General features: G+C 44.3%; 2 protein-coding genes across 2 annotated transcripts in view; one reads left to right on the plus strand and one right to left on the minus strand.

The window, feature by feature from the left end:
* arglu1a (arginine and glutamate rich 1a) overlaps positions 1 to 762 on the minus strand; it is a 420,179-nt gene extending 419,417 nt beyond the window's left edge. The window contains exon 1 of the mRNA XM_085765774.1: positions 753 to 762. The gene's annotated coding sequence lies outside the window, so the exon portion shown is untranslated. The remainder of the gene's footprint in view (positions 1 to 752) is intronic.
* Positions 1 to 26,165, plus strand: part of lypd6 (LY6/PLAUR domain containing 6) — a 64,834-nt gene that overhangs the window by 14,953 nt on the left and 23,716 nt on the right. The gene's annotated exons all lie outside the window — the stretch shown is intronic.

A 26,165-nucleotide genomic window follows, 5' to 3' on the forward strand; every position in this document is an offset into this window, starting at 1 on the left:
GACAGGGACAATAGAAACTTGATAAATGGTCTGACGCTGATGTGTGTTGAGGGGGAATATGAATTAGTCAATAATGGGCGGAGCTTCAGAAAGTATTCAGAAACCCACACTACACTGCTGTAGATCTTATTAGAATGGATCAAATCATTCTACACTCAACAACTCACAATGACAAACTGAACACATGATTGGTGTTGTCTTGGCTGTGTGCTTCAGGTCCTGGTGCAGTTGGAAGGTGAGCTGTCTCCTGTCTGAGGTCTTGTCCACTCTGGATCAGGTTTTCTTCTGTGTGTGGCTGCATTCATTATTCCATCAGGTCTTTCTTGCTTTTTCTTGACCTTTATTTATTCAGGCAGGGCCAATTGAGAACAAGCTTTCTTTTCCAATGACTCCCTGATTACAAACAATTCATCAATACAATATACATATATACAAGGCAAGGCATAGCATCATCATCATCATCATCATCAACATCCTCTGTCCTTAGACCCTCACATCCACTGAGGAAGAATTCCCCAGAAAAAACAGGAGAAAGCTCAGGGTGAGAGACAGAGGAGGGATCCTTTACACAGGACGGACAGACAGACGTGACATAGATGTTAGAAACTGTTTATAACATGGAATATGGGATAGCAGTAATACAAAACAACAATTTCAAATAGTAGGCTACATGTACACTCAGAATGCATAGAATCCATGATAATAGGGTGAAGTGAGTAAAGGGAATCAAGGCATCCAGCTGGAGTCCTAACAGCTGGGATATTAAGAGCACGAGTGGAACTGAATAACTTAAAAGAGAGTTTGTTAGATAAACAGGTAGTTTGTTAAGGAAGGCCTTATAAATAAACATCATAAAACGGAAAGGTGAAATCCGGCGATCTGATTGGTTGTTAACCATGGTATAATGAGCATATACCACAGCTACTATTCTAAAGCCTTATCACAGCATAGGCTATCACTCCGCGTCAGGCACGTATGACTGGTATGAATGGAAGTTGTTGCCGGACTGTCGGACTGTTGCAGTCCGTAGCAAAAGACATTTGGTGTTTTTACAATGTTAAAAAATGGACTAAAGTAGTTGAATTCACATGTTTAAGGTGAACTTTCACCTCCGGGGAGGGTTAACAATGGTAGAGGGGATTCAGCAGTGACTTTCACCTGAAAAAAAGCGGAGGAAAAGACGAGATGCAGAGCTACTTGGAGCTAACGTCTGGAGAGGTGGGACTATTTTTTTCACAGTGGGGCTATTTTATTGGATAATATGTATTTCTGGTTCAATAAAACTACATGAAATTGATTGCGTATCCCTCATTCATATTGTCATTATTGGTAACCGTTTTATAAAAGCAATATATCACTCCAGTCCGTGGTAGGCTATATTGCTTAAGTAAACTATGTTCTCTTCTCAGAGCCAATGAAGTCCAGGTCTTATCAGCATCCATACCATGTCTATGCTGAGGAAAAGCCCCTCTGACAGCATGATGCTGACCCCCCCATGTCTCTGTAGGGACAGCATTACCCTATATCTCTGTCAGTCCGTCACTCAGCTCTGTTTATGTCCCTGTGTCCTGGGTGGGGTTGTACCAGTTTGGCGTATCTCTTTACTAAATTCAGGATTTAGTAATTACTAAACCACTACTAAACCCTTAGTAATTACTAGCTAGTTTGCAACTAGTTGTTTACTAATTTCGGTTGCACCAGACCAGTGTATGCAATCCCGTATCTAGTTATGCGTAAGTGGTTACTAGCAGGTTACTAGTCGCATTAAGTGACGACAACAACCTGGCTACCCAATCAGCGTGCGGAGCAGAATGTACACAGGAACAGCTGGGCGCTTTTATTTTGAAGTGTGCAACACATGCCACCACATCCGGGAAGCCGGCAATGTTGTGGTATTTCTGCCTGCACGTAGGGTTGCCACCCGTCCCTTAAAATACGGAATCGTTCCGTATTTTGAAATAAAATAGTGCGTCCCGTTTTGAATCAATACGGGACGGGCTTTGTCCCGTATTTCCGAGTTGTCATGAATGCTGCATCACTTCGCACGTGTTCTGTAAAGATCCAGCATTTAGTCAGAACTACAACAAAGCAGAGATCTCTCTGTAGGACACTTTCTATCCATCGCTCTTTCACCGTTATTGACGCTCTCTCTCTCTCACACACACACACACACAGAGCGAAGGGCGCATGCATGACATCAGTGCGCGGTAAAAGCGAACTCATACGGTCCGAACGCGGACCCCCCGCGCCCCCCTCCCTCGTCGGACAATCGGACCACCCGCCACAGTCTCCTTGCTTTATGTATCCATAGATGTAAACACGTCCTCGTGCTGTCTTTTTTTGTTGTTTTTTTTTTTTTTAAATCCACTCCGCTGCTGCTCTCTGCACCCGGACGCAGCACAGCAGCAGATCGTAAGTGAGGGTGATGTCCTGCACCCCCGGCTTAAAAAACAAATCCTAGAGGAAACACTGCTCTGCTCCATGACTATACTAAATAAATGTGCCTATTCAAAATCACTGTGCTAATATTTCAGTGTGCACTCATCTGTCTATTTTCCAGGTTAAAGCAAACTGATGTGGCATAGTTTTTCCCCTCCAAAAAAAAAAAAGATTATTTAGAGCATTGGTTCCCAACCTTGGGTCCGGGCCCCCCTCAGGGGGGCGTCAGAGATGTCAGGGGGTCCACAGAGCTTTGTCTGTTCTGAGGTTGTGAGGTTATCAAAATTAGATTTGTGCATATTGATATTTTAAAATTCCAATAACACATCCAATTGGATAATCAAAACCATCAAAATCAATAGGAACAAAAACCTACATACAACCTACCTGCTTATAGGGACGTGATAACAATTATGACACAACAAAGGAAAATTGACATAAAGACAAAATAAGGATGGCACAAAATAGAATAAAAAGGCTTGTCTTTGACAAAAGCAAGGGGGGGGGGGGCTTTGAGGAAAAAAGGTTGGGAACCACTGATTTAGAGGAATGTACACCAGAAAGAGTATCTGAAGAATTTAAATAAGAGAAGTGTTCAGAGGTGTTTTTTTTGTAAATGACTAATCGTCAACCAAAAATTAATCGTTAGATTAGTCAAAAAAATAATCGCTAGACTAATCGACTAATCGAAAAAATAGTCGATAGATTAATCGGGAGAAAAATAATCATTTGGGACAGCCCTATTTTATATTATTATTATTACATAAACAAAAGCAAACTAACTCAGTGGGTGCTGTTTATTCGTCTGACCTGCTGTTGCTGGTAGCCTATGCAGCTGGTCTTGAACTGGTCTGAACATTAGCACAGTGTTATTTCTGATCATTTTGTGCAGATGCATTTTTATTTGATTTGCATACGTTTCAAACCGTGGTAAATCACTGTTAATAATAGGCTTTATGCACAGCTCCACTACTTCCTGAACTTAAACCACCCAGTCCTCCCATTAAGATGGCCAGCTCTCTGACTATTGAGGTCAGACACACCTGGATTAATCAGTTTGTCCAATAATAGGGGAGAGCCGCCTCAATTGTAACGCGTCACGGTTGTAACGTTCACGTTTTCTCTTGATTGGTCGATGCGATCGTGACGTCATTACGTCAGGATGTGACGAGGACCGTAATACACATGCCTGGCAAAGTGCAAGTGTTTTCCTCCATGCTGTGGTGAGATATCGTCGGAGAAGCTGGATTTTCGCAAAATAAGAAAAATTCACTCCCACATTAGTTTTTGACTACAGATTTTTTCTTTAATGTTACAGGGCTAAAATCCGCTTGGGTGTCTTTATGTATATGTTAGTCACTAGTTTGCATAGTTTTAACACATAATTATTGGTAGGTGTGTTCTGTAAACAACGCCAAATGGACGGTGCTCCGAGCGGCTCATTTGTAACGCATGTTACAATTATGACAACGGCAGACATTTGCAAACACAGCTCGAATAATTTTGCTCTTTGTTAGTTTTTTGTTTGTTTTACACAATGTCCCCCCAACAGGAGAGGAAAAGGACTGATCTGCACATAATGTTCTAATGCACTGAGGTGTAGGCCTATAGTCTTATTGTTGCAATAAAACTTGTGCAAACCGACTGATTTTCTTTTGCATAGACTCTAAAAAAAGAAGTGATTTGAGGTGATGCTATTTGACCCAACAGGGGTCAGTGCAGGTATAGGCTATGAATGGGACTCTTAATGCTGCGTTCAATTGCACTCGTTGGAAATTATGACTTCCGAGGTAAATGCGTTTCATTGCAGAACCTCGGAAAACATGGCGGCCACAGTGGTGATGTTTGTTTGGATGTCTTTCGAAAATCAAAAAGTACTGCTGGGGGAGGATATTAGCTATTTGAGGGAGAGTGAGAAAGAGAAAGAGCAACGCTGCTTCTGAAAAAAAAAAAAAGTTCCGAGTGCAATCGAATGCAGCATAAGTGTTCATATGCATTCTCCTATCAATGAATTCACACAAACTCTCCAACTTGTACTTTCAGTAAGTTTTAATAATATACAATATTTTTATAGGACATTCTTAGTGTTAAAGAAACGTTAAGCAGTTCCCTGAATGAAATATAATTGATTTGACCTGAAAACGATGAGTTTAATGCTACTTTTTAGCAGTGTTACAACCTATCAAACCCGCTGTTACAATCAAGACGCACCAGCGCTTCAGTCGTAACATCGGACACAGTCCGCTTTCAGTTATATTACTCAAGACCTCTTTTATTAATTGAAAAACTTTAAGTCGTTTTTGATAGCAGACATGTATTGGTACTTTGCCTGAAAATGTGACATATGTAGGTAAAACGATCTCTGTGTAGTAGAGTGAAAAGTGAAAAACGTTACAATTGAGGCGGCTCTCCCCTACATACAGGAAATAAAGGAACTTGTTTAAATGTTCAGGAAGTAGTGGATCTGTGCATAAAGCCTATTAGGCTGTTGTGAGGAATCATTCCATGTGTAACATGTGACAGCCTCTTCACATAGGCTATAGGCATTAATATGTATGACTATTATATTTAAGTGGGATATTGCAACTTTATGTTTTGGATCAAACAAGTAGGCTAGCCCGTCCTGGCCTTAGCTACGTCAAGTGATAACCTCAATAAGGTGCACTGTACCTGCCCCCATTCCAGTTTAAAATATGTGAATACAAGAAATTGAACGTGTACAAAATACATAGGCCTACATGAAAAGTGATGCGTTTTGACCCGTGTCACCCCACCCCCACCCCCGTCGACATTTGGTTGAGTGTCCCTTATTTTCACAACTCAAAGGTGGCAACCCTACCTGCACGGGCAGCTGCATGTACTCGTTGAGGTACTCACACTGCCACCCGACACACAGTACCGTTGTAGACTTGAATTGTGTCCCCAACCACATTCTGCATCGACCCTGTAGTGAAGTATCGCAGCGTAACAACGGAGGTAGAGCCCCGTTCGGACCCATGCTAAATTGCCACAGCTAACGTTAGCATGTCCGTGATCCGCATTATGTGGTTGCATATTTAAACGGTACCGACAGTACCAGTATCAAAGTCATCATATCCACCACTTTATTTTCGTCACACCACAACGGAAGTGGGTTTTCAACTTCCGTTTCACCCCGTAGTAGCATTCTAGCGAGCGGCTAACTGGTAGCGCTAGCCACCGGTGTAGGCACCAAATGTGGGGGCTCTGGGCTGCCAAAACCGCCCTGACTAATCTGATGTTTGTCAAGTCTACAAAACGAATTACCGAACAAACACCACCACTTCTGTGTGCACGCCTTGTAACTAGTCATGGCTATCGTAGCCGTTAGCTTCGCTGCTGCTGACAGCTAACAGCAGCAGCAGCAGCAAACTAACAGCAGGACGTCAGCTGTCAAAACCCTCCCGTTGTCGGACACGACATGAAACTACTCCAGTTAGCTCAGTCATGTTGGAACTAGGATATCCGCTGGGAAAAATATTTTTTTTATGGGCTGTCATGAGTTATTTAAGACACTGCTAACGGCTAACAGCTAACGGTTAGCCCAGCTAACGTTAATCTAAAATGTAATGAATGGAGTGTCATCGCGACACCCAGCGTCGTTCTCCGGAAAGTGGTGTGGATACATCTAAATCTGTCTCTCAAAACCCTTTTCCTAACGGCAGGTTCTCTGTTTTGTAAAGCAAACCTCTAAACGAGCCGTTAGCCTATAAGCTAGTCGTTGTTGGGTTTTTTTTCAGTTGGTTTTGATCCTGTGTCGACAAACTGTAACTAGTAAACAGTTACACAACCCCTAGGGTAGGTGTAAATATTTAGTAGACACTTAGTAATTACTAGCTCTACGTGATTCCTAGTAAAACTGGTGCAACCCATTTTAATTTAGTAATGACTAAATCTTGATTTAGTAAACACTTACACATTTACTAAGGTTAGTAAACACTTAGTGAGAGGTGGTGCAACCGGCCCTTGATCTCAGAGGACACACTGGAGACCTGAGACAAAGATCTCAGGGAGGAAACCTGAAGCAGCAGGGTCCGGGTCTGGGTCAGGGTCCAGCATGGCTGCAGAGTGACCTGCTGCTTTGTGCAGAGGTCAGAAGGTCGTGTGTTACAAGAGGCTGTGACTCCACATACTGGCATCAGCTTTCATGATATCATGTCAGCTCTGACCCACACAGGCTTTGTCTTCTGTCCAGCTTTGATTCACATGCACACAGTTGCTTCAGGAGCTTCTGTTCTCTGAGGAAGTCACTACACTGTAAAACATGTTATCCCATAGCAAAGCAAAATCGAAGATGAGATCTCCTTTATGTCACATTTACATCTCCTAGATATAAATGAGCACTAATCAAGACAAAAGTGGTTTTCTCATTCTTCTCAAATGTCTCTCCTGAGAATTAAGTCTCACAGTGAGCACTGTGCAAGTTCTCTAAATTCTCTCACAGCTGTCTCTTTTCCTGATCTCAACTAAGAGAAAAATGAGACATGCTGTGCCGCTTTCAAATATGTCTCAATTTGACCTCAGTTATGTCTCAGTGAGAATTCTGTCTCTCACTGCTCACTGTTTGAGTTCTCAGATTCTCTTACAGTTGTCTCTTTTCTAGTGTTTCAGCAAAAAGAAAAATGAGAGTAGTGCAAGCTCTCAAATTAGTCTCAACATGAGACATTATTTAATATTATACCTCAATCATGTCTCAGTTTATCTCTATCCTCCAGACCAGAAGGGGGCGGTAGTGCACTGCACAACCGCCGAAAAACAAAAAGAGGAAGAAGCAGCAGCTGAACCGTTGCACGGCGGGAACATTACAGACGTGACCGTTAACTACGGGGGAGGGGGGGGCACAGGTGGGACAGAGAGGAGTGTCTGTTGGTCGCTGCGCTGCTGCTGCTGCTGCACAACGTTTTTCCCCAGCCACGCCGAGACTCGAAGAGGTAAGAATGAAATTATTTTTGACATTCTCATGAGGTGAAAAATTAACAGTTGTGGCGACGGAGCGGTCCGCTGGAAGGTGGGGATTAGGTAATTAGGCGTCTGTCCAACAAGTAATTGACAAAGAAACTCCGAACTGTAACGGTGGTAATGGTTAGCTAAGCTAGCTGCAGTAAGATACAATGGCAGATAAGCTAACGGCTAACGGCTAACGGCTAACGTTAACTCCAAGCTCCAAGGTTGAAACACGGCTTTTTTATTTTATTTTTATTTTTTATCATATTTATTTCAAACCACAATCGAATTTTTCTATTGGCTGAGATGGAGGCAGATGACGGTTTGGTGGCCGCTTTCGTCACCGGCCACCAGCTCCCCGACCAATCAGCACCGGCTGCTGCCTGCCGCTAACGGTTGCTAGGCACTCTAGCTGCTCTGCTGCGGCTAAAGCCAGAGCCAGGCTGTATTCGAAACCGCATACTATACTGCTAGTACGTACTGATTTGGCCAAAATGTAGTATGTAGTATGCAGTATGCGAACAAAAGCAAAATCTGCAGTATGCGAAAAGTTCCCGGATGTCGTACTGATTCGGAAAATATCTCCAGTATGCATCTGACCAGTCTACATCGCGTACTGTATCCCACAATGCAATGCTCCCCTGACGTCCTAACGTAACCAGAGCGTAACCAAAGACGGTAGTGTAGCCGTGTACCGTAACTATAGTTTAATAAAATAAAACTTCATGCAGACTGATCGGTTCATTGTAAAATATTTATTTATTTTTTGTAAATGTGGTGATTTCTGTACGTAACGTCAGGCTCCAGAGCCCCGAGGCAGTGCTGCTTACACACAAGAAGCTTCACTTTACATTCAAACAAACTAACTTAATGCTACTGCCACAATTGAGATTTCATCACTGAGACCAACATTTTTCTCCTAAAAATAATTTAACCAGCCGGTGGTAAACCTTTAAAAACCTGTGGGTAAGTTAATTAGCGATGGTTTTCTCCTCCGGAATGACGTCGTAGTGCTGGCCGGCCGAGCAGCTCTGCAGACCGGCTGCTGCCTCTGTGATGTCCCGGTCGCTGCGGAGCTTCACTTCTCCGAAAAACATCGGAGAAAACTTTTAAACAGCCGTCATTTGGATAAACTGGCCGTATATTTGGGGTCTTAACAGTTACTTTCTCGCATGAAAAAATATTAAAACTTAATAAAGTTACATAATTACAGCGCTAGAGCGAGAAATAAAACAGCTTTTAGCCTGTTTACAGCTGCTGCTACCGGTTGCCGTGAAATGCATTCTGGGAAACTCGTATACTGCATACTGTGATGATAACGGCGTCGGTCTGCTCAAGCAGCATACTGAATCCCACATTCAGTATGCAGTATACAGTACATATAACGCAGTATGTAGTAGGCAGTACGGTAGTATGCGGTTTCGAAAACAGCCCCAGTCTATTGACGAGCCTTGCCACTCTCCATTAGCCCCATTGTATCGAACCTGGTTGCAGTTCCACCAGAATTCCACTAGGAGTGCTCGCGGGCGAGTGCAGAATGAATGGGGCCCTATGGAGCTAGAAGGCTAAATTTGTCCCTTTCACCTGGTAATAGTCAAAAAATCGCAAATATTGTTGTAGTTTCTGCAAGATCAATATGGATTATAGGTTAAAAGTGAAATTGTTGAGAAGTTTTGTCCTTTCGATTTCCTACAGGTTGGGCTGTTGTTGCCCATAAAACGCTAGCATTCTGTTAATGCATGCTGATTGGTCAGTGACGGACTTGCGACTATTTACGACCAGAGATCCCACCTGATGACACAGTAGCTGTAAAACGGGCGAAAAGCTGTTTTATTTCTTTCTGTACCGCTGTTATTATGCACTTTTATTAACTTTTAATATTTTTTCAAGCGAGAAAGTAACTGTTTAGTCTCCCAATATGCGGTCAGTTTATCCAAATGACGGCTGTTTAGAAGTCTGCTCCGATGTTTTCGGAGAAGTGAAGCTGCACCTGTGGAGCAATGACCGGGACAACACAGCGGCAGCAGCCGGTCTGCTGACGTGCTCGGTCGGCGTACCTCTGTCGTCGATCCCGGCGGAGAAAACGGTCGTTAATTAACTTACCCGTAGGTTTTTAGAGGTTTACCACCGGCTGGTTGATGAAATCTAACAATTGTAGCAGTAGCATTAGTTTATTGTTTGAATGAAAAGTGAAGCTTCATTTGTGTATTGGACAGAGAGCAGTGCTGCCTGGGGGCTCTGTACGTCTCCTACGTTCACCACATTTACATAAATAAATAAATGTTTTACAATGAACCGATCGCCTGCATTAAATGTTTTAAAAAATATATATATTATTATGTTATGTTATAGGTTATAACAGCCTTTCTCAGACACTGGGTTATAACATGGTTATGGTCCGCGGTTCTGTAGACGGGCTGGACGGGCTGTCATCGTGCTCTGAGGTGACTCAGAAATTACCGTAAAGCAGCACCTCTTGTCTGTGACGTCATCTTGTTTTTTTGAACAGCTTTTTAGAACAGAAAAGTGAACTTAAAAAATCCAATATTCAGCCAAGTGCATTTTATTGCTTCCCCCTTTTGATAATAATATTCAAATTACTTGACAAAAAATTATTTCCAGAGAAAAGTGGATTTTTAGGGGTGTATCCCCATTGACTCCCATTCATTCTGCACTCGCCTGCGAGCGCCCCCACATGGACAGAGACGTGTACCGAAAACCCGGAAGTAGGACGAGAGTGGCACTTCTCCTCAATATTAGAAATTCTCTGCTAAAGCCTGGTTTATGCTCGACGCAGTCGCGAGTGCGCGAGGCTCGCGCGCCACAAATGACGTAAACGCGCACCTCGCGACGGCGTCGCGCGCTGGCGCGCCGCGCTGTCGCGCACCTCCAGGATTTTGAAACTTGGCGCGCGCCGCGCGAGTGTCGCTCGGTTCAAAATGGATGAATTTGAGGGAAGACTGGCTGAGCTGGTACGCTCTAGCATTTGTACAACTCGTAATTAAGTTATAAACACCATCAAATGACCCAGAACTCGAGGAACTATGCAAATCCGGTCCCTCCTCTCCTCCATGTGCATCTGTTTACAACAAGCCGGCGAAAAATCAATACATGGAGCGATCGATAACGTTATATAACTACTACACTGATGTTGCAAGGACGGTTGGTTTTCAAATCATGTAGTTAACTATCACAATTACACCGGAGCTTTTTAATTAAGGTAAATAGTAGAGCTATAGGAGAAATCCTGCTTACTTCTTCTCTGTTTTTAGTTGCTTCTGCTACTTCCTATTGTATTTTTTTATCTACCGCCCCCTGTCTTTGCTACGAATATTGCAACGGTGAATGCGGCAAGTATAAACGCCTGTGCGCTCTGCCGAGGTGCGCGCGCCAACTGCCAACGGAGCCAGGCGAAAGTATAACCTACGCATAACGGTTGCTAACAGCTGTCTGGATGGGAATCGTTAGTGCGGCCGGCGCTAACGACCCGTTAACGAGCCGGCGGATCGGCTGTAGATGCACTGTGTCACGGCTCTGGCGTCCTCTCCTAGTAGTGTCCGCGCTACTAGTGCTGTTAGAGTTGCTCCTTAGTAGCTCGTTAGCGCTAGCAGAAGTGTCGATGTGTGTTTATTACTTTTTTTTTTTCTCTTTTGTGTGATTTCGCGGGTGTGAATTACTGTAAGTTAGTCCTAGTCTGAGAAATAGCCGATCTACAAGTTCACAAACATACTGAGAACTTGCAGATCTAGCTATTTTAAATAAATGCCCACTATTAAATCTTTTATGGGGGTCTCTGGCAAAAAATATTTTCTAATTAGGTTCTACATTGCATATCAAACTGGGGGTCCTTGAAATTAAAACAGTTTGAGAGCCACTGAGTAAGTTACACTTGTGAAATCTCTAATTGAAATATTGATTACATGTTACCAGATGTTCATTTATTTATTCAGTTTCTTTGACTGTGAAATTCTAGGGTGTGGCAATTCTTGAAACCCATGATTTGATTTGACTTTTGATTTTAAAAAATTAGGGTCACGATTTGATTTTTTCATTCTCTCTCTCTCTCTTGCAGGATCTGGCTAAGCTGCCAAAAGGCCACCCAACTCCACACAAAATAAATATGTTAAAAGGTGATGAGCCATCAGACTCAACGTCAGGGTCTGACACCATTATAATAGATGAGAGCCCAGTCTCTAAGCATGGCGAGAAAATTCCATCGCTGAATCCATCACCTGACGGGGGACATGCAACACAGCTGGACCACCACCTTATGGGTAGGTTTGTCATAATTATTACATAATCGCCTGGGCCCACATGTTCAAAACTTTTAATCATTATCCTATCAGATTTGGTGAAGTTCATAACCAAAAAAACAGCAGTAAGATAACTTTGTTATCCAAATAGTATGTGAATGACTCATGGGCCCTGATGAAGATTATTTGCTATTATTTTTGTCATTATTTTTGCTTAATGGTCAGAATCGTTTACATTCACCTATTTAAATTAATCTAATAATAACACTTAATAATTAAAAGCAATAATAGCAATTAAATTATAGTATGAACATAATTTAACAGCACAACAATTCATTATATGAATTATTATTGTGAGATTTTAATGATAAGGTAAAGTTTATAAATCGGCTAAAGGTGATCAAATTAATCTGAACTAGTAGCCTATAAATCTAGCTGCCCCCTAGCAGCAGCAAATCTATTTGCTCCGTAGGTGGGTCTTCTTGGGCGGGCCACCCAAGTAAAGCCTTTGTAGGGGACACACTAGTTAATGGTGGGCTACTTAGTCTTAGGACATATTAAAACATGCCTACATGTTTGGCCTCACATAGGCATTCTTCAGGCCATGTAGAAAGACATGACACACCACACGAACAAGCTACTCACTAATTTTTTTTTCTTGTGGTGTTGTAGCATGTGCAAGGTTATCTAGGCATGTTTTAATTATGTTCAAAAATGAACTTGCCTGCCATTAAAGCTGAGTAGCTTGGTATTTTCTCACTCCTGTATTGTTTGTACTATTTCTCCCTTTCAGATCGAGGCCAGGTCAGAGAGCTTCAGACTCTTTGCGACTTAATTGGAGAGTGACATCGTGACAGCCCATCTTCATCATCAGGCCAGCAGGAGCTGTTTCCTGGGAGAAGCATGTTCGTCTCATCATTCCGCCTTGCTGCCATGAATCACGCATGCATGCGTCTGTTCCATGCACTTTTTGAATCCTAAGTAAGTTTTTTCAAAAAAGGCTCTGTGTTTTTAGGCCAGGATAGTGGGAATAATGATTATATCCAATTAGGACAGTGTAGCAATGATTAATGATGCAAAGTCTGCGAACTAGTTCAGGCAGACAACTCAAGCTGCGCCCATCCTGATCAGCTGATCAGTCACATGCTCTCCTCATCCAAATAGGGCGGGCTATTTAAACCCCCCAGTTTACCTGCTCATCCCTGGCTATGCTGCTGCTGCCGTTGCTATTTTCTGCATACACTCTGCTCCTGCTGCTGCTGCTTCTGCATACATCTCACTGCTGCCGCACATGAGGTTTTGCAAACCCACCACCTCCCCAGCATCCACCTGTGGGCTCTGTCTCTATGCTTCATTCTGCTTCATTCCCTGTAATGTCTTGCAAAGCAGATCATTCAGGGAACAAATTTCTGAGTCAGAGCCTGACACTAAACCTGCTGCAGCCATGCTCAAGGATACCTATGCTGTGCTTCAGCTTGCAATGCATGCTTATAAATGATTTGTTCTTATTTCAGAGTTGTCTGACTGAACTATCAGAATAGAAGTTTAATATCAGAAATTAAGTGTTATCCAGTATCACTTACAGCACTTTTAAGGATAACACTGTTGTTTACATTTATATTTATGATTGGCCCCAAAATCTTACTTGCTGATTTGCAATTCTCTGAACTGAAATGGACATCTCACGGTGTTATTTCCTTTTAACCTGAAGTGCAGTTGTGTATGGTCTATGTGGTAAGTCTTTTCGTCAAATTACTCACGACAGATTTTATGCTCTTGTCTTACAGCTTATGACCTGAGATGTGCAACTCTACCGGACTGGGAACCAATTGAGGAGGCCAAGCTCAAGAAAGCCTTTGTGAACAAATGTAGGGCCAGAGCAGGCTCCAAAGAGTAGGCCACTGGTATAGCCTGCCCTATGTGGACTGCTTTCTCTCTCACCTTTTTTTTTTTTTTTTTTTAATTTTTCTCATTCATTTTCATGGACCAGTAAATGCCAAGTTCATTTTGAGGTCTGGTAGTATGCGAGTTGTTAGTAGTAGTAGTAGTAGGTTCTCAGGTCCTTTTACGGTGGCTTGGAGGTGCAAATCAACATAACAAAATCTGAAACACTTTTACAAAGCTTGAGACAAATTTACATTTTAGAAAACATTTTTACATATCCTGAAACAAATTTACATTTCAGAAAACAAATTAACAAGAAACTAAACATTTTTACAAACACAGATAAATGTGCAAGTCCCAAAACAAATTTACAAATAACATCAACTGGAAAGGGAATGCACCAACTCTGGGGTTGAACCAGAGGTGATAACAGAAGCAGCCAACCGGTGTTATGGTAATGTAATTTTGTTTTATGATATGTAAAAATGTTTTCTAAATTGTAAATTTGTCTCAAGCTTTGTAAAAGTGTTTCAGATTTTGTAATGTTGGTTTGCACCTCCAGGCCACCGTACATTGTTGTTCCACGTACCACAGCAGTGCTGGTCAGTGTGTTTTTGCTTTTTTTTTTTTTTACAATCTGGAAGTGTTGTACGTAGTAATGGTGTCACACAAATAAAGTTTTCAACTTTTCAATATTAAGAATTGTTTTTACAGTTATTTCTAATTACTAAAGTTTATTCATCTTTAAATTACATTCTCAATTTGTTCTCGTATTTCTCAAATATAGCTCAGATATCATTCTCATATATAGCTTAAGAAAGACATTTAAGAGAAATAATTAAGACATGGAAGAGACATAGGACAGACAATGATAAGATCTCTTTTAAGGCTCATACTTCTCAGATTTGTCTCATAAAAGTCTCAGATTCATCTCATGTTATTCTCGCCAATTCTCATTCAAATAACCAAGACATAATTGAGAACAGGGGTATACAATTATGAGATCTCATCTGTTTATCCCAATTCTCAAGTATTGCTCAAATTGTTTTCTCAATTCAACCTCCTTTGTCTTACTGGTGTCTTGTCTCTTCTTAGCTTATCTCTTGCTCCTAAGGGACCCTTAGGAGAAATAATTCAGAAACAAATGATCACAGAATGATACGAATATGAGAAGCTCAAATGTATCTCAAGAGACGAGATTGAACAACAGATGAGCAACACATTTTTCCTATGGGATGTGAGTTAAATTCATGTGATACCTTGTCCACTGTGTTTCTAGGAGTGGTGGAGTTCTACTGCACAGAGACAGCAGGTTGTTTGGTTGTGTCAGTTGTTGTCCTTTTTCTTCCACCCCAAACCCTGTCCCCGGGTGTCCATTGAACAAAATGCACTGTAATATTACTCATCTCTCCAGAAGTGGTGCGACGAAAGTTCCTTAGAGATCAATGTAACAAAAACACAGGAACTTGTTTTTCAAAGGACCCTGTGCAGCCCCTTATAATCAGGGGACAAATTGTAGAGGTAGTAGACAAGTTCAAATATCTAGGTACATATATTGATTGTAACCTAAATTTCAGTGAAAACACAGACTATATTTTTAAAACCTTTTAACCAACGTCTCCATCTACTGCGCAAGCTCAACTCCTTCAGAGTGAGTAAGCACATTATGGAAACAGTTTATAAGAACCTGATAGATGGCATTCTAACTTTCAACATGGCAATGTGGTAGCTATGGTAATCTAAACATTAACTCATTGAGTGCCAGACCTTTTATAAAATGGTCAGTGCCAGGTGCCAGCGTTTTGGGGCATTCTGAGTAATATGTCAAGACCCAGAGAGTATTTTGTACTATGACTCTGAAAACACCAAACAGCTCAAAGGAAAGAGGAGACTCTCTATTTAACTAGGGAAAAAACCATTTGTTTGTACCTTGTTCCATTCTTAATTTATCTTAAGTTGAATAGAGCCTGGTTGCACCAAAAAGACCACTTTTTTTCTAGAAAGCTGAGAAAAATGCATTTTTGTGAAAGAGAGTCTCTCAAGAAAAACAGTGATTCATCCGTTTTAATTTTGGCTTCAAAAACATGTAAGACGTCTGAAAATTTCATTTCACATGTTTTTTCATTGTACAAAAAAAAAAAAAAACTAAAATACAACAAGTAGGAGTCTTACTCTGCAGAGTGATGCCTGCTCTCCTACTCCTGCTGCAGTTGCTGCCCCCTCACCCTCTCCTAACCAGGGCTCCAGCGTGCGACCAATTAGGTCGCATATGCGACTTAATTTCTTAAGGTGCGAGTTAAAATTTAATGAGGTCGCACCGGTGCTACTTGCAGGAGGATGAGTGAAAGAAAAAAAAAAGTTTTTTTTTTTCCTTTCTCTTGGCTGTGTTAGTGCATTAATGGTTGTGGTTGATAATACAATCTTACTTTCTGGCTCATTCCTGCGAGTCATATTTCTCCTCTCTCTCGCTCCCTGTCTCTGCCTGCCTGTCTGTCTGTCTGCACCTTTTACAGTAGCCTATGGTCTGCACACGTTACGTGCACAGTAGTGCACGCGCGCGTACACGCAGCGCGCTCAAAAAAGTAAACAAAGCAGATGCAGTATGAAGCGGTCGATAGTCGATTATTTTAAGAAGAAAAATGTGCCAGAGGCAACGAACGAGGCTGTTGTTGGTGGTGGTGGTGGTGGTGGAGAAGGATCAGCAGAGGAAGCGACAAGAATCTCGGATTCTTCTTCTGATGAAGACAGTGACAGGTTGGAGAAAGAGGCGGGGGGACGTGGGGAGAAGAAAAAAAAGTACAGCTTTCAACACCAATGGCTGCCGCAGTTCCCGTGGCTAAGATATGAGGGACAAGCCATGGTGTGTGTCCACTGCAGGGCATGTGGCCCGTCAGTTGCAGGCAAGACACAGTTTGTAAATGGATCTACACAATTTAAAGTTCAGTCATTAAAACTCCACAATGACAGTCAAAAACACAAGACGTGCAGGGACCGCTGCATCGCACGTTGCTCCCAGCCCCTCCCCACCTCATTCAATAAGATCAATGAGAGCAATCGCTCGGCGGAGAATGAAGAAATGATCATCAAGTTTAACACCGCCTACAACATCGCTAAAGAGGAACTCCCGTTCACAAAATTCAAATCACAGATCATACTAATGAAGATGAACGGGCTGAACGTCAACCCCACATATTCCAACGACACTGCGTGTGCACAATTTGTGGGAGTTATAGCAGACACACTCAAGGGAAAGACCGCTGACAAAGTCGCATCCGCCCCCTACCTCTCGTTCATGCTTGACGGTTCAACTGACAAATCCACCAAAGAGTGCGAGATTGTATATGCTCGTATCGTTGAAGATGGAAAACCGTGCAATATTCTTATTGGCCATATTGAGGTTGAACACGCCCATGCAGAAGGTAAGGAGTGTGTCTCATTTCTGTTTCATATAGCCTAGCTAGAAGATAATAACTATATGGAAAAATGCTCTATAGGTTAATTATAATTTCCTTTAGAATTAAATTATTATTTAATGCCATCATGCGCAGGTATCTTATAAAAACACACAGAATAACACGTGTGTGTGTGTGTGTGTGTGTGTGTGTGTGTGTGTGAGAGAGAGTGAGTGAGTGTGAGAGAGAGTGAGTGAGTGTAAATATGTTATGTGCTTATAAATATGTTATGTGCTTAATTTAAGGTGTTTATGCTGCAGCCAAGAAAGCCTTTGCTAGCCTTGGTCCAAAATGTGAGAACTGGATGGAAAAAATTGTAGCCATGGGTGCAGACGGTGCAGCTGTCAATCTGGGACACAGAGGTGGAGTGATAGCCCTCCTTCAAGCAAGGCAAGGCAAGGCAAGGCAATTTTATTTGTATAGCCCGTTTTTACAAACAGTTTGTCTCAAAGGGCTTTACATGGCATCGTAACAACATCCTCTGTCCTTCCCTCACATCGACTGAGGAAAAACTCCATGGAAACCCTTTTAACAGGGAAAAGTCGGAGAAACCTCAGGGTGAGCAACAGAGGAGGGATCCCTCACCCAGGACGGACAGACGTGCAATAAATGTTGTTACAGACAAGAAAACAGTTTACAGTTTAGCAGAGATTGGGTCCTTCATTGTCCCATTCCACTGCATGCCACACAGGTAGGTTCCCTTTTTACCATATCTGCCATATACATATTAATTCTCCAAAGAGTAATTATATTTTAAAACAAATATATCTATTTTCTGTAAAGATTGGAGCTAGGGATGTTGAGTGTGCAAAGAGATGTCTCCATGATTGGGCAAGTGTATGACCTGTTGAACCTCATCTGGAAAACATACCACCTAAGCCCCAAATCAATGAGAGAACTCAAAGCACTGGGAGCTGAAATCGGACTCACAGTGAATGCACCGAGTGGAGTGAAAGGGACCAGGTGGCTGCCCCATGTGTCCCGGAGTTTGAGCACCTTCCTAAAACCAGGGAAGGATGGCAATTCCTCTGGCCAGTTTACAGCTGTGTATATGCACATGGACCATCTGGCAGGTGCCTCGGCCAGTGCAGAGATAGCTGGCAGAGCAAAGAAGGTTCGTATTATCTTATCTCAGTGTTTTGTGTTGACAGTGTAAATCAATTATTGAAGGGTTATTTTAACTTTGGTGTTGTATGAGTTGAGAATGAGAACTACACTGACATATATTTGCAGGTCAAAGTCAGCATGGAGGATGGGACATTTGTGGCATTCTGCCACTTCCTGTCAGACCTTTTCTCTTCCATCAGCAACTTCAGCCTGCAGCTCCAGAAAAATGATGTAATCCTACCTCAGGTAAAGAAGAGAGAAAAAGGAGGCCAGGGGATTACTTTTATATTCCCCTTAACATGTTTCTTATATTAAGAATACAATTGTCTTCCCAGGCTGTTAGTGGCATCGAATCTCTCCTGGCTACCGTAGAAGCTATGGCAACTAGCCCCAAACCTGATGGTAAGCTGTCTGAGTTCCTGGCAGCCATGAATAAGCAGCGCCAACAGAGAGGAGGAGAACCTGGGACTGGGACGTTCAAGTATCAGGTACACATTATATACTGTATATAAAATCAAATGTTTATTTCATGTTAATAAGATGTACATAGCAATTTAATTTTTTGCATGCTTCACAGGAAGTCACCCTTTCTAAAGGTGAAGCTGCAGAGCTGGCAGAAGGTCAACCAATCAGCCAGTGTGCTCCCAGACTGCAAAGAGCCATTGTGCTGACCTGTGAGTCCACAGTGAAACACCTGAAGAATAGATTTAGCAGCCTACTTGGTGAGTTGTTGTATTTTAGCATTATATTATAAGCACAATGACATGTTAAGAGCACTGTTGAAAGGCCTAAACATTTTCTGTCTCTGTCTTTTTCTGATAGAAGAGAACACAAAGGATATACCAACAGCCAAGGCAGTGAAGTGTTTCAACGTCTTCAGCCATGACTCTTGGCCAGATAGTAGGCTGGAGCTCCTGAACCATGGTGTGGAAGAGGTGAACTTTCTTCTACAACACTTCTCCACTGTCCTGGACAGGTGAGTTTTTTGTGTGCTATCATATTTATGTTAACATAATAAATGAAATCATGTTGATACAGACCTTCTTGTCCCTGCCATTCTTCCATCTCATGCCAGGAATGGCTGCAGCAAAGAAAAGGCCAAAGAGGAGTTCCAACTGATAAAAATGACGATAAACACGTCATTCAAAGACAAAAGCTATCTTGGACTGTGGCAAGTCATGACGACAAAAGAGCCCTACTGCTCTGACTTTGCGGTAGGCTCTGTTATCTGTAGTATCAAAAATGACATGATCATTGTCACTGTTGACTTGGTGATTTGGTAAGTTGGTTTGATCACTATACTTCGTCTTTTGCAGAATATCCTACACCTGGTCAAGATTATGCTGGTGCTCCCAATATCTTCAGCAGTCTGTGAAAGAGGCTTCTCGTCAGTAAACAGAATCAAGTCAGATGTCAGAGCAAGCCTGCATACTGAAACTGTTGAGGACCTAATCCGTATTAGTGTTGAGGGGCCACAACTGGAGGACTATGATGCCAGGCAGGATGTTAAGCAGTGGTTCTCCCAGGGAAAGAGGAGCAGGAGGCCTAACTATATGAGCTGGCCCCTATGAATTGCAGCCAGGAAAGAAATGAATGCTGCTTAGTTCAAGTTCAGTGTTAATTAAAGCCGCAAGCGGCTATGACGGGCCCTCGCTCCACGCCACTCGGCGTCCCCGCTACCCCCGGGCCGCTCTTCGAAAACCCCCGCGCGCAACCGAACGTGGGCGGCTGCGTCGAGGGCGGTCCCCTCGTCGAACACGCGAAGTTTCGAGCAAAACGGACAACGTACGATGGAGTTACGGCAGGTTTACGGTTCGTCCACCAGGGGGCGGTAACGGGATGCGGGCCGTTGCGTACGGGGTCGTGACCTCATCACACATGTGAAGTTTCGAGCCGATCGGACAATGTCGATGCAAAACGCGACATTTCCTGTGTCCACAAGGGGGCGTATTGAGCGAGCTAGCGTACGATCAAATGGAGGCGTAGAGGGCGGGCCCCTGATCACGTACTGAAATTTTGAAGTGACTACGACCAAGTATGTGGGCGTGGAAGGCAAACGTAATAGCATGGCGACTAAACGAGCAGTTGGCCAACTTTGTCGCCCCCTAGCGGCCAAGCCGTTTCACGTAGAGAAAAGCTTTTAATAGTGTTTGACCAGCTCGGTCTCCTGATGATCTGTAGCGAATATGAAGTAAATCGGGCAAAATCCGTGGGAGGTGGCAGTTCACGATGGAGCGCTATTCCTGTCGCCGCCACAAGGGGGCCATTAGCCGTAGCGTCATAGCGTTCACGAAATACCTTCACCAACTTGTTCGGCATGTTTTAGAAGTGGAATGAAGTTGATGGGGTCAACGATGTATTTTTAATGAATTTTAGCGCACTTCCTGTTACCACCGGGGGGCGCTATGAGTGACGTAGGAAAATAATATGTCGGATCGTTCAGGGTCACGCCATCATCATGTGCACCAAGTTTGAAGCTGCTGCGATCAAATCTGTGGGCGCGATAGCATTTAAACCTTTTTAGCTGAATTCGGGAACTTGGCCGTGCCCTAGTAGCCACGCCCTTTGACCTACACACCTGCGGAGCACAAGCCGTAATCAGCTCAGTCTGGAGATGTTCCGTGCCCAATTTGAAGTCAATCGGGCGAACTCCCTCGGAGGAGTTCGTTTTGCGTCAAAGAAATGCTAACCAAAATGGCCGACTTCCTGTTGGGTTTAGGGCGTGGCTCCAATTCAATTTTTGGTATGTTTGGGTATGATACACGTGTGTGTCGAGTTTCGTATGTGTACGACAAAGTAAGCGAAATTTGTCTATGGAGAATTTCGGAAAAACTTCAAGGGGGCGCTATTGAGGCATTTAGCCACGCCCATGGGAAACGACTCTATCCGCTGAAAGAGCTCGCCATTCTTGACCTGTGGATGAAATTTCGTGAGGACACGACTTCGTTAAAGCCACGAAAAAGGCAAACGTAATTGTACGATAAAAAATCGTCAGTCGCCGCGGCGGCACACGGACGCCGTTCGTCGTAGCTTCACAGCGTTCATAATGTAGCTTCAGCAACTGGTTCTGCATGTATTAGAAGTGGAATGAAGTTGATCGGGTGAAGTATGGATTTTTAACAAATTTTTGCGTACTTCCTGTTACCACCGGGGGGCGCTATGAGCCAGGCAGGAAGTCGATACATCAAAACGTTCAGGGCGGAGCCAACGTCATGTCCTTTGAATTTCAAGTGGCTACGACGAAGTATGTGCGCGTAATTGGGAAACGTAATTTTACGACAAAAAATCGGCAGTCGCCGCGGCGGCACACGGACGCCGTTGCTCGTAGGGTCAAAGCGTTCATGATGTAGCTTCACCATCCGGGTCTGCATGTACTAGAAGTGTAACGAAGTCGATTTGGTCAACTACGTATTTTTAACGAATTTTTGTACGTTTCCTGTGACCACCGGGGGGCGCTATGAGCGACGTCGGCAAATAATATGTCGGATCGTTCAGGGTCTCGCCATAGATTTTTGCACCAAGTTTGAAGCGTCTACGATCAAGTATGTGGGCATGAGAGCCATTCGTATTTACATGGCGAGCACCGAAACAGTCGCCAAACTTCGGGGCACGCCAGAGGCCAACCCCTTTGAGCTACAGACCTGCGGAGCACAAGATAAGCTCAGCTAGGTCTGACGATGTTCTGAACCCAATTTGGAGCCGATCGGGCGTAATCCCTCGGAGGAGTTCGTTTTGCGTAAAATAAATGCTAACCAAAATGGCCGACTTCCTGTTGGTTTTTGGGCTTCGCACGAAACAAATTTTTTTCATGTCTGGGTATGATACATATGTGTACCAAGTTTGGGCAGCCTGCGGGAAAAAAAATTTTGGTCCCTATGGCCGGGGGTCAAAAGTTCAAGGGGGCGCTGTTGTGCCAATTTGCCCCGCCCACAAACGGCGATAGCATCAGACGTCAATTTTCGCAAGACCCGACGTGTGTCCCAAATTTCGTGAGTTTTCGAGCGTGGCAAAGGGGTCAAATCGGGGTTTAAAGTCGCGGAATAATAATAATAATAATAATTAAAGCCGCAAGCGGCTATGACGGGCCCTCGCTCCACGCCACTCGGCGTCCCCGCTACCCCCGGGCCGCTCTTCGATAACCCCCGCGCGCAACCGGACGTGGGCGGCCGCGTCGAGGGCGGTCCCCTCGTCGAACACGTGACGCTTCGAGCAAAACGGACGACGTACGATGGAGTTACGGCAGGTTTACGGTTCGTCCACCAGGGGGCGGTAACAGGATGTGGGCCGTTGCGTACGGGGTCGTGACCTCATCACACATGTGAAGTTTCGAGCCGATCGGACAATGTCGATGCAAAACGCGACATTTCCTGTGTCCACAAGGGGGCGTATTGAGCGAGCTAGCGTACGATCAAATGGAGGCGTAGAGGGCGGGCCCCTGATCATGTACTGAAATTTTGAAGTGACTACGACCAAGTATGTGGGCGTGGAAGGCAAACGTAATAGCATGGCGACTAAACGAGCAGTTGACCAACTTTGTCGCCCCCTAGCGGCCACGCCGTTTCACGTAGAGAAAAGCTTTTAATAGTGTTTGACCAGCTCGGTCTCCTGATGATCTGTAGCGAATATGAAGTCAATCGGGCAAAATCCGTGGGAGGTGGCAGTTCACGATGGAGCGCTATTCCTGTCGCCGCCACAAGGGGGCCATTAGCCGTAGCGTCATAGCGTTCACGAAATACCTTCACCAACTTGTTCGGCATGTTTTAGAAGTGGAATGAAGTTGATGGGGTCAACGATGTATTTTTAATGAATTTTAGCGCACTTCCTGTTACCACCGGGGGGCGCTATGAGTGACGTAGGAAAATAATATGTCGGATCGTTCAGGGTCACGCCATCATCATGTGCACCAAGTTTGAAGCTGCTGCGATCAAATCTGTGGGCGCGATAGCATTTAAACCTTTTTAGCTGAATTCGGGAACTTGGCCGTGCCCTAGTAGCCACGCCCTTTGACCTACACACCTGCGGAGCACAAGCCGTAATCAGCTCAGTCTGGAGATGTTCCGTGCCCAATTTGAAGTCAATCGGGCGAACTCCCTCGGAGGAGTTCGTTTTGCGTCAAAGAAATGCTAACCAAAATGGCCGACTTCCTGTTGGGTTTAGGGCGTGGCTCCAATTCAATTTTTGGTATGTTTGGGTATGATACAGGTGTGTGTCGAGTTTCGTATGTGTACGACAAAGTAAGCGAAATTTGTCTATGGAGAATTTCGGAAAAACTTCAAGGGGGCGCTATTGAGGCATTTAGCCACGCCCATGGGAAACGACTCTATCCGCTGAAAGAGCTCGCCATTCTTGACCTGTGGATGAAATTTCGTGAGGACACGACTTCGTTAAAGCCACGAAAAAGGCAAACGTAATTGTACGATAAAAAATCGTCAGTCGCCGCGGCGGCACACGGACGCCGTTCGTCGTATCTTCACAGCGTTCATAATGTAGCTTCAGCAACTGGTTCTGCATGTATTAGAAGTGGAATGAAGTTGATCGGGTGAAGTATGGATTTTTAATGAATTTTTGCGTACTTCCTGTTACCACCGGGGGGCGCTATGAGCCAGGCAGGAAGTCGATACATCAAAACGTTCAGGGAGGAGCCATCGTCATGTCCTTTGAATTTCAAGTGGCTACGACGAAGTATGTGCGCGTGAAAGGCAAACGTAATTTAAATTGGGATGATACACATTCGCCGCGGCGGCACACGGACGCCGTTGCTCGTAGGGTCAAAGCGTTCATGATGTAGCTTCACCATCCGGGTCTGCATGTACTAGAAGTGTAACGAAGTCGATTTGGTCAACTACGTATTTTTAACGAATTTTTGTACGTTTCCTGTGACCACCGGGGGGCGCTATGAGCGACGTCGGCAAATAATATGTCGGATCGTTCAGGGTCTCGCCATAGATTTTTGCACCAAGTTTGAAGCGTCTACGATCAAGTATGTGGGCGTGAGAGCCATTCGTATTTACATGGCGAGCACCGAAACAGTCGCCAAACTTCGGGGCACGCCAGAGGCCAACCCCTTTGAGCTACAGACCTGCGGAGCACAAGATAAGCTCAGCTAGGTCTGACGATGTTCTGTGACCCAATTTGGAGCCGATCGGGCGTAATCCCTCGGAGGAGTTCGTTTTGCGTAAAATAAATGCTAACCAAAATGGTCGACTTCCTGTTGGTTTTTGGGCTTCGCACGAAACAAATTTTTTTCATGTCTGGGTATGATACATATGTCTACCAAGTTTGGGCAGCCTGCGGGAAAAAAAATTTTGGTCCCTATGGCCGGGGGTCAAAAGTTCAAGGGGGCGCTGTTGTGCCAATTTGCCCCGCCCACAAACGGCGATAGCATCAGACGTCAATTTTCGCAAGACCCGACGTGTGTCCCAAATTTCGTGAGTTTTCGAGCGTGGCAAAGGGGTCAAATCGGGGTTTAAAGTCGCGGAATAATAATAATAATAATAATAAACATTACAATATCTGGGGTTTTTGCTGCCAGGTCTATGCAGTACTTGAGTACTAGCTTGCTTACTTGTTGTTACTCGTCGGCTGGCACGTCGACTAATGTGCATGTCGAATAACAATAGGGACCTCCCTGGGTCGTTGACACAGGCTCGGGCCCTAATTAAAGCCGCAAGCGGCTATGACGGGCCCTCGCTCCACGCCACTCGGCGTCCCCGCTACCCCCGGGCCGCTCTTCGAAAACCCCCGCGCGCAACCGGACGTGGGCGGCTGCGTCGAGGGCGGTCCCCTCGTCGAACACGTGACGTTTCGAGCAAAACGGACAACGTACGATGGAGTTACGGCAGGTTTACGGTTCGTCCACCAGGGGGCGGTAACGGGATGTGGGCCGTTGCGTTCGGGGTCGTGACCTCATCACACATGTGAAGTTTCGAGCTGATCGGACAATGTCGATGCAAAACGCGACATTTCCTGTGTCCACAAGGGGGCGTATTGAGCGAGCTAGCGTACGATCAAATGGAGGCGTAGAGGGTGGGCCCCTGATCATGTACTGAAATTTTGAAGTGACTACGACCAAGTATGTGGGCGTGGAAGGCAAACGTAATAGCATGGCGACTAAACGAGCAGTTGACCAACTTTGTCGCCCCCTAGCAGCCACGCCGTTTCACGTAGAGAAAAGCTTTTAATAGTGTTTGACCAGCTCGGTCTCCTGATGATCTGTAGCGAATATGAAGTCAATCGGGCAAAAGCCGTGGGAGGTGGCAGTTCACGATGGAGCGCTATTCCTGTCGCCGCCACAAGGGGGCCATTAGCCGTAGCGTCATAGCGTTCACGAAATACCTTCACCAACTTGTTCGGCATGTTTTAGAAGTGGAATGAAGTTGATGGGGGCAACTATGTATTTTTAATGAATTTTAGCGCACTTCCTGTTACCACCGGGGGGCGCTATGAGTGACGTAGGAAAATAATATGTCGGATCGTTCAGGGTCACGCCATCATCATGTGCACCAAGTTTGAAGCTGCTGCGATCAAATCTGTGGGCGTGATAGCATTGCAAACTTCTTAGCTGAATTCGGGAACTTGGCCGTGCCCTAGCAGCCACGCCCCTTTGACCTACACACCTGCGGAGCACAAGCCGTAATCAGCTCAGTCTGGAGATGTTCCGTACCCAATTTGAAGTCAATCGGGTGAACTCCCTCGGAGGAGTTCGTTTTGCGTCAAAGAAATGCTAACCAAAATGGCCGACTTCCTGTTAGGTTGAGGGCGTGGCTCCAATTCAATTTTTTGTATGTTTGGGTATGATACACGTGTGTGTCGAGTTTCGTATGTGTACGACAAAGTAAGCGAAATTTGTCTATGAAGAAATTCGGAAAAACTTCTAGGGGGCGCTATTGAGGCATTTAGCCACGCCCATGGGAAACGACTCTATCCCCTGAAAGAGCTCGCCATACTTGACCCGTGGATGAAATTTCGTGAGGACACGACTTCGTTAAAGCCACGAAAAAGGCAAACGTAATTGTACGATAAAAAATCGTCAGTCGCCGCGGCGGCACACGGACGCCGTTCGTCGTAT

This window comes from Trachurus japonicus, chromosome 21, assembly GCF_045865225.1.
Source record: "Trachurus japonicus isolate A0001 chromosome 21, Traja_1.0".
Lineage (NCBI taxonomy): Eukaryota > Metazoa > Chordata > Actinopteri > Carangiformes > Carangidae > Trachurus > Trachurus japonicus.